This window comes from Acipenser ruthenus, chromosome 2 (genome assembly GCF_902713425.1).
Source record: "Acipenser ruthenus chromosome 2, fAciRut3.2 maternal haplotype, whole genome shotgun sequence".
Classification (NCBI taxonomy): domain Eukaryota; kingdom Metazoa; phylum Chordata; class Actinopteri; order Acipenseriformes; family Acipenseridae; genus Acipenser; species Acipenser ruthenus.
In genome coordinates this window covers 44,314,276-44,323,805 of record NC_081190.1, presented here as the reverse complement: position 1 = coordinate 44,323,805, position 9,530 = coordinate 44,314,276, and positions in this window count along the sequence as shown.

Below are 9,530 nucleotides of genomic sequence, written 5' to 3'. Positions count from 1 at the left end.
CTCACTGGAACAGCATCCTTGATATTTGTATCCGGTTCGTCGGTTCCAAAGAAAGAACTGGGTACCCGGTTTCAAAGAAACCAGTTTGCACATCACTAGAGAAGACAAGAGTGAGAGAGAACGGCGTGCGTGGATAGACAGCAAGAGAAACAGGGGAAGGATAAAGGCAAACAAAAAATTACTTGTAATCATATTATTTCATTTTCGACTCCCAGTTCCCTTCCCTCACCTTATGATTTTATTTAATTAATTATTGTACAACAATAAATGGCTTGAGCCTTCATTACTCATGGCTTCAGTATCATTGCTGTCCCAGAAGAACCCAAAAATGCTACAATAGCGTCACACTAAATTGGTTATTATTGAGGGACATACATTGTGTCAGACATATCAGAATGTAATGGTGCGTAGCAAAGTGGTTTGCAGGGTACAGGTGTAGGTGTGATGCGGTGCGCAATGAAGAGACAGACAGTGATAATCCAATCAGAAAATAGATCTAATTTTTAATCCAGATCTGGTGACCAAAACAATAATACCAGGCAAGCAATGTGTATTGCACTGTTCTATAAAATGGGTTTGCAGTCCCAAATAATAAACACACAGTTAATACATCCACACTATACAAACAAGGTCACCAGTCCTGGGTGAGTGCTGTAGTGCTCGTGGTGCAAATACAATATATCGTGATAAAGGTGCAGTGATGTCCGGGTTTGTGCTGGCCTCTGGCGACAGCTCCGAAACGTGTTATCTGTCTACTAATAACAACAACTAACAATTAGAGACAACAAACAAAACACTCACGATACGATACACACAATACTGGTCCTTCCAGGTTGTTCCTAAACCATTAATGAAGGAACAGATCACGTTGCTCTGTCCCCTATTTGTACAGTCACTCATGACCCCTTGGTAAATGATTGAAACCGCTCCTCCAATCCGTGGCTGCCACATCGTTTCCCTTCCGGGTCGATGAGTTAGTGCACCGGAGTTTCGCCCCCTTTCTAGATGGCCGACTTGCTTTTATTTTTATTTATTTTTTACGTTTGTTATTTTGAAAATAAAGATAGCACAAACGCCATTGCACCCTACCTGCAGTGATTTCCTGTCACAGTGATTTATTAAGTTTAAATATGTACGTCTATTAATTAAATAGTAAACTGGCATGTAATAGGTAAATATAACTGACATACAGACATTATTAATACACATTTTAATCAATATTTATTATATGTATGAATAAATTGGTATTAATGTATTAAAATAAAACACATTTAAACAAATGTTGTTTACATTTCAGTGGAAGTTTTTTCTTGTGTGTAGTGATATTTACTGTTATTGGAAAGATTTTTTTTAAATTTGCTGTGTTAATTTAAAAAGTAAATAAATCAAATCATTTTATAATCGTTTTATAATAGCATTAAGGCACTCCAGGGGATAGGTTGTCATGATATAACCGCACACTTAAAGAGTAAGTAGCGGGGTACCGAAAAATATTCCACATCCCCACGTGTTGCTAAAACTGTTTAAATAACATCATTTTTCTTTTCATTGTGAACATCCTGACAACTTTTTACACTTATAACTTTAAAGTCTGTTTCAAAGCTTTTTTTCAAAAATGTCCGCTCTAGTGCACTGATAGTGTAAGGATTATTGCCCATATTGTCAAACAGGTAACACAGCAATAACGATCCACGATGTTGTACGGAACATAAAAGCTACAGCACTTGTTATGTTTCTGCAGTGATTTAGAGGACAGATCTCAAACCCCAGTGCACTACAGCAGACATTTTGAAAACAGCTTTGAAACCGAATTTAAAGTTGTAAGTGTAAAAAGTTGTCAGGATGTTAACAATGAAAATAAATATTGCAGGCACGTATTTAAACTGTTGTAGTAAAACATGGGGACGTATAACGCAATATCTTTCAGAATCCTGCTACTTACTCTTTAAGGGTTAACCCTTTAAGGACCGGCATCGTGTTAACTCGCTCATACTGAAGTGGGCTTCTAGGACCACGATCGTGTAAACATGATAAAAACAGCTTCACCCGCCCATCCACTGTTTTGGTTTCAGTTGCTTCCTGGTGCGTGATGTCATCACACCTCACCACTGCGAGCCAGCCTGTCACAGGGCCCTAGAAAATAATCGAGATTAGTGCCCTAGAAAGGGGTGTAATGAAATTGGCCTAATAATAAAGTTTGGGTGCCAGGAAAGTATATATAAACTTCCCAATAAAAAAAACAACTTGTTACTCGGACCTTGTAGCAAAACTAAGTTTCTACCTACGCGACCCTACAATATAAAAATTGCAACTGACTCTTGATAACTTAAGAATAGGGTTTTAAATAAACACCAATTAACATTTATTCCATAACCAGTACTGTCACTCATTTTCTTTTTTTTACACTACACGAAACACACATTTAAGAGCATTCTTCCTTGACACCTTTAGTACTCAATTAGTTCCCAATTACTGATAACATATCTATTAAGAAACATACAATGGTATATTTCTCAATTTACATGGTCTCCGCATTATCCTAAGCATAGCACAAGCAATTAAACTGAATAGCCAATAAGATTTTTTTATAGTTAAATGGTAATTAAATTACTCATATTGAGCCCTCCTAATGGATTAACTATGGTTATTCCTCGGTTGCAGTTCTTTACACACAGCAAACATTCACAAACCATCTATATCACATATTGAGAAAATGGCAATTCAGTTTAACTGATTCATATGCAAAGAACCAATTTTATACCATTAATACAACAAACATTCATAAGCTATCCATATCACAGGTTGACAAATATCAATTCAGTTTAACTGATTCATATGCAAAGAACCAATTTTATGCCATTAATACAACAAACATTCATAAACTATTCATATCACAGGTTGTGCAAATAGCAATTCAGTTTAACTGATTCATATGCAAAGAAACTCAGTTATACAGTTTTAAAATGGAGAGAGAGGAAAAAAAAAACATTGGTATGAAAATAATCAAACACTTTCTTTAAATCTGGTCATAGATATACCTGGTTTCAAACAGGCAATATTTTCCAAGTCATTACACCAACAACCAACATACAGATAATAAACAAGCAGTTTGCATCAAGGTATGTAACAGTAATAATGACCGAGAGGCTATAATAAAGTCAAGCAAAGTAAGAAAGGAAGTGACATAGATCTAAACAGTCATTTTCCCAAAAAAGAAACGACAGGAACTTCCATAATACTGGTTAAGTCCCACTATAGTTGTCAGCCGTCCTCCTCAAATACACGTGCAGGACAACTCCATAACAATCCAGTAGGCAACAAAAACATAAAAAAAAACAAAACAAAAAAAAAACTCCAAGTTTCAGTCTCGCCAGTAATAGAGCAATATGCAGAAAACTCCAGGTTTGTCCTGCTAATAGTACAGCAGTATGAAAACTCCAGGTTTCAGTCTCACTAATAATACAGCAATATGCAGAAAACTCCAGGTTTGTCCTGCTAGTAGTACAGCAGTATGAAAAACTCCAGGTTTCAGTCTCGCTAGTTTAAAACAACAAGCAGAATCCACGTTGCTTTCACAGACTCGTGCAACAAACCACTACCCGCAGCTTCAATTGTTTGAACAAAAAAAACACTCAATATGGATTGCTCTCCACGCATTAAATAACCATTTGTGTATTCGAAATTGCAAACCGGCGTCTTCGGTCCTGCACGTTTCAAATCACTCGGCACTTTATTCCTCAATCGTTGACTTGACATCATTCCTGTCCCAACGAGTTTCCCATACACAAAACATCCATGGTGTCAAAGCTATATTTCATATATTAATTAACAGTAAGCTTAGACTCCAAAAAAAACAAACAAAAAAAACGATTACAACTTATTGTCATACTGCATTCTCTCATTCTCTCTCTCACTGCGTCAACTATTACGTCACTTCCTACGACCATCCTCTCTCTTCCTCCACCCGACGTCTTTATACAATTTTAAAATGATTGACAGCCAAAGAGGCTAGTGCTGAATTCTATACGGCACAGGAGAAGCCCACATCTCCAGTGCCTAACAGGGGGGAGGCGGAGCATCCAGAGCCCAAGATGGGGGAGGCCGAGTGTCCAGAGCCCAAAAGAGGGAGGCAGAGTGTCCAGAGCCCAAAAGAGGGGAGACTGAGTGTCCAGAGCCCAAAAGAGGGGAGGCTGAGTGTCCAGAGCCCTAGAGGGGGAGGCCGAGTGCCCATAGCCCAAGAAGGGGAGGCCCAAGTCTCCAGTGCCCGAGGGGGAGCCACACCATTCTTCAGTGACAGAAGGAGACTACCTGCTGCTACTGCCTCCACCGCTAGAGGGAGACTACCCCCTACTTCCACCTCCACCGCCAAAGGGAGACTACCCATCTCCCGCCTCCACCACCAGAGAGCAACTTGCCTCAGCCGTCCTTACACTTGCTGCTGAGGGGAGCAGGTCAAAAGCCAGGCGTCAGATCATCTCCACCACAGCCAGGTGCCTGGGAGTTGGATCCCTCCCAGACACCCGACCTGCATGTCTGGACCTATGGTCGCTGGGCTTCACTCCCAGGTCACTGCACCACCAGGCACAAGTGGTCACCTGGTCTCCTGTTCTGCTCCCCCTGGTAGCACAGACGTCGCTACACAGTTGCCTGCCTGCACTCCCAATGCCTCATCCACTGCGCCTGGGTCCCCTGTCGCTGGGTCTCGGTCCCACCATAAAGGCACCAGGCTGTGGGCCAACCATCCCTCAAGGATGGGAGAAGGACAATAGGGGACTTGAGGGAGGGTGGTTGTGTTTTTAGAAGTGGGGGGCCATGTGCGCTGCTGGGGGAGGGGGGGTTATGTGGCAGGCACAATAAAGGAGACGGTAAGTTTTATGCATTTCGGCCAAAGTGTCTGTGTTGCCTAGGTATTCAGGGTGAACATTGTGTTTGAGGCAGGTTTTATTCATTTTGTTACTAAGCAGTTAAACTATGTGGCAAGTACAAACAGATTTTTCTTTTCCATACAGGTGTCGTCTATCCGTTTGCTGGGATTATTTTAGTCATGGTAGCATTACAGTGCATTAGATCCACAGCTGGCTGTGCTGTTATGGGAGTTGTTATGGATTGGGCTGTCTTTGTCTCTGGCCAGGTATTAATGGGTCTCTCTACCCCAGCCTGTGAGTGATTAATGACATGAGGATAAAATACTCCACCTGCTACAAAAGGAAAGAAAACTGAATTAATGAGTGCCTAAAAAATGAGTTGTGGTGTCTTTCAGAGCTTAGAGCAAAGATGGATCAGCTGTTTTTTTTACTTTTCTTTTTACTTTGGTTGGTAGTGATGCTATTGATAGCTACAAAGTCTCTTTTAGCATACATGAAAAATACTTAAAACAGGAACATTTTCATTAATTTATAACTGAACTAATTCGGCAGGAAAAAATAACATTTTCTGTACTTTAAAAGACTACTAACCAATCCTTTAACATTCAGTCAAATATTGTGTTTGATTGTTTTTTTAAAGACAGTGTTAAGTTGCTTTGATTATGAGTTCAGAAGCTGCTTTTTAATTATACAGTAGTTGCCTACCATACAAACCATAAATGTAGGCTAAATAAGCTTTTACATCTATAAATGCACTTTGATTGATCCAGCTTAAGGTTACATACACATTGTATATAGAATAACAGATGGGCTTCAGTGAGTTACAGAAAAATAATTCCATCTAGGGTTTCTGTGATGTCATAAATTACAAGACCGAATTACAAAACTTACTAAATAAGAAAGAAAAAAACTTGCAGTATGAACTTCAAAAACTTTTTCTGTTATTTATTTCTGTTATTTAGTTACTTATGCTGTATCAGCTATATTTAAACAAAATACTGTAAAGCCATAAATATTTGCCACCAAAATATTTGGTGAATCACACTCAAACAATGTTGGCGACCTGTTGCACTGGTCGTAGTATATTACTTCATTATATGTACAGCACTAAGATATTCGTACCAAAAAAGTTTACAAGTGAAAAACGCATAATAAGGCTCACAAATATTTACGGCTTTACAGTATATAAAGTCATATTTACTATCCAACCTTGCCTCTCTTATTATTTTGACTGACTCACATAATAGTGAAAAATTAAATGCCACACATGTCAATCCGGCAGCAGTGATGGGGCTGATACTGGCCACTCAGAGGGAGATTGTGGCGACTGGGCTGGTGTGCACCATGCTCCCTTCAGCAGCATAAACGGAGAAAAAATTCAGAGGGTGAGCCTGCCACTCCTCACCTTTTGGCCCTGGAGATGGCGGTAATGGCTCCCCCCTTCTGGGCGCTGGATGCACGGGCTCCCCTCTTCGGGGCGCTGGATGCACAGGCTCCCCTGTTCTGGGCGCTGGATGCCCGGGCTCCTCGCTTCTGGGCGCTGGATGCATGGGATCCCCCCTCTGGGCGCTAGTTACCCCTCTTCATATTGCGTGAGGCATATGGCCAACGAGTGCCCATATGCCACACAGCCAGGGCATAACTCCGCCGCGAGGTTCTTTAAAGAAACCTCCCAGCCATCATCCCCGACCTCCTCCTGCTGTTCCTGCGATTGCTGTTGTTGCTGCTGCAGCTTTCCTTTCCCAGTTCTGTTCCTGGTCCTTATCCCCACCTTCCTCTCTTGGGCTGGTTCCTCCTCCTCTTCTTGGAAAGGGCAGACAACCACTGTGTGCCCATATACCCTGCAAGGAAGGCACCAGCCTTGGTCCTCCAGGCCCCCGAGGAGATCCTCTAGCTCACTGCAGCCGCCTCCAGCTTGTATTTTATTTATTTTTTTCCTGGCAGTACTCTTTCTGGCCTGAGTCTTGGCAGTGCTGTTACCCCGGTTCTGACACCACGTGTGAACAGGCTGGTTGTAGGGGTGACGTCAGGCCAGAAAGAAACACACAGGCAGGCAGTACTGGTGAGTGAAACTGAGAAGCTGCGGCGCTCAGTGTTTTATTACACACACAGAAAATAAAAGGTTTGAACAAAACAGAACACGGCACTCAAGGCCAAAATAAATAGACAAACAAAACAGATAGTGGACAACACTAAACAAGTATCGTGCGAGTCCTCTCACACGAGTAGCATTATTTTTGGCTTACTTTCTATTTACTCCTTCTCTTTCTCTCCCGTTCTCCACTCTCGAACACACAACCCTGACTGAGTAAAACGTGCATCTATATATACTTTAAATGCACGTGAAGTGTTTGTGCAATCCCCGTGCCTAAATACAACTACACAGACCCATTTATATCCCATGCAGCAATATCTATACACCAACATTAACACTCCACACGCAACACAAAACACATAAATACACACATGGGCGGGTCACACTGCCACAGACCCCCTCTGACGCTACACAGCTGTTGCTCTTCTCTGTACCTTCTCAAGTGTAAGAATGTCTTTTCTGACCAAAACTGCACACAGTTTTCCAGGTGGGGTCTAACTAGGGCATTGTATAATCTTAGCATAACCTCTCTGGATTTGTATTCCACGCTTTCTGCAATATGTTCTAACATTTTATTTGCCTTTTTAATTGTCTCACCACATTGGCGAGATACTTTTAATGATGACTCCACTATAACCCCTATTACCACCCTGTTCATTTTATACTTACAACATGGATTTTTATGCCCAATATACAATACTTTACATATCTTAACATTAAAATGAATTTGCCACAAGTTTGCCCAGTTACAGGTCTGAATACCTTTGAATTAGCTGGGCTGCGGATTCAGAGTCCACTACTCCCCGCAAGTTTGGTATCATCTGCAAATTTGACAATCTTGCAATGTGTATCTTGGTCCAAGTCATTTATATAAATTTATATAAATGAGGAACAGTAAGGGTCTAAGTACAGACCCTTGTGTTACCCCAGTAAGTACACCCCCCAATCCGATTTTACACCTCTAAGTTAGTCTCTGCTTTCTTTTGTTTAACCAGTTCTGTATCCAGTTACATATCCTCCCCTGTATTCCTGCTGATTTTTATTTACTTAAGTCTTTCATGTGGGACTTTGTCAAAGGCTTTTTGAAAATCAAGATAAATTATATCATAACAGTTGCCACCATCTACATTGTACCACAGGAATCAGTATTAGGTCCTCTGCTATTCCTAATCTACATTAATTATTTAGTTTCTGGTATAGTAAACAAACTTGTTAAATTTACAGACGACACAAAAATAGGAGTAGTGGCAAACACTTTTGCAGCAGCAAAGGTCATTCAAAATGATCTAGACAGCATTCAGAACTGGGCAAACACATGGCAAATGACATTTAATAGAGAAAAGTGTAAGGTACTGCACACAGGCAATAAAAATGTGCATTATAAATATCATATGGGAGATACTGAAATTGTGAAGAAGGAATCTATGAAAAAGACCTAGGAGTTTATGTTGACTCAGAAATGTCTTCATCTAGACAATGTGGGGAAGCTATAAAAAAGGCCAACAAGATGCTCGGATATATTGTGAGAAGTGTTGAATTTAAATCAAGGGAAGTAATGTTAAAACTTTACAATGCATTAGTAAGGCCTCATCTAGAATATTGTGTTCAGTTCTGGTCACCTCGTTACAAAAAGGATATTGCTGCTCTAGAAAGAATACAAAGAAGAGAAACCAGAATTATTCCGGGTTTAAAAGGCATGTCATATGCAGACAGGCTAAAAGAATTGAATCTATTCAGTCTTGAACAAAGAAAACTACGTGGTGATGATTCAGGCATTCAGAATTCTAAAAGGTATTGACAATGTCGACCCAGGGGACTTTTTTGACCTGAAAAATGAAACAAGGACCCAGGGGTCACACATGGAGATTAGATAAAGGGGCATTCAGAACAGAAAATAGGAGGCACTTACACAGAGAATTGCGAGGGTCTGGAACCAACTCCCCAGTAATGTTGTTGAAGCTGACACCCTGGGATCCTTCAAGAAGCTGCTTGATGAGATTCTGGGATCAATAAGCTACTAACAACCAAACAAGCAAGATGGTCTGAATGGCCTCCTCTCGTTTGTGAACTTTCTATGTTCTTATGTTCTTATTAGTTGTAACATCCTCAAAAAGTCAAGTAGGTTAGTCAAGCATGACCTCCCTCTTCTGAGCCCATGCTGGCTATCCCCTATAATATTGCTGCTGTATAAATAGTCTCCAAGATTACCTCTTAATATTGCTTCCATTATTTTGCAAGTTACGGAAGTTAAACTAATATGTTTATAATTACCTGGGTATGTCTTATTCCCCCCTTTTAAATAATGGCACAACGTTTGCAAGCTTCTAGTCTTCAGGGACCACACCTGTTTCTATAGAACTATACATGATAGTAGCCAGTGGTCTACTTATTTCTACCCTTGTTTCCTTAAGCACCTTTGGATAAGTAATATCTGGGCCCGGTGATTTGTTATTTGTTAGCTCTGTAGCTTATTTAATACCTACTTCACTGATGCTGAAATCTATAAGACCTGTGTGTGCGTTAACGGGCGGCACAGGTGGCAATTTATTTGTGTCCTGTCTGGTGAAAAC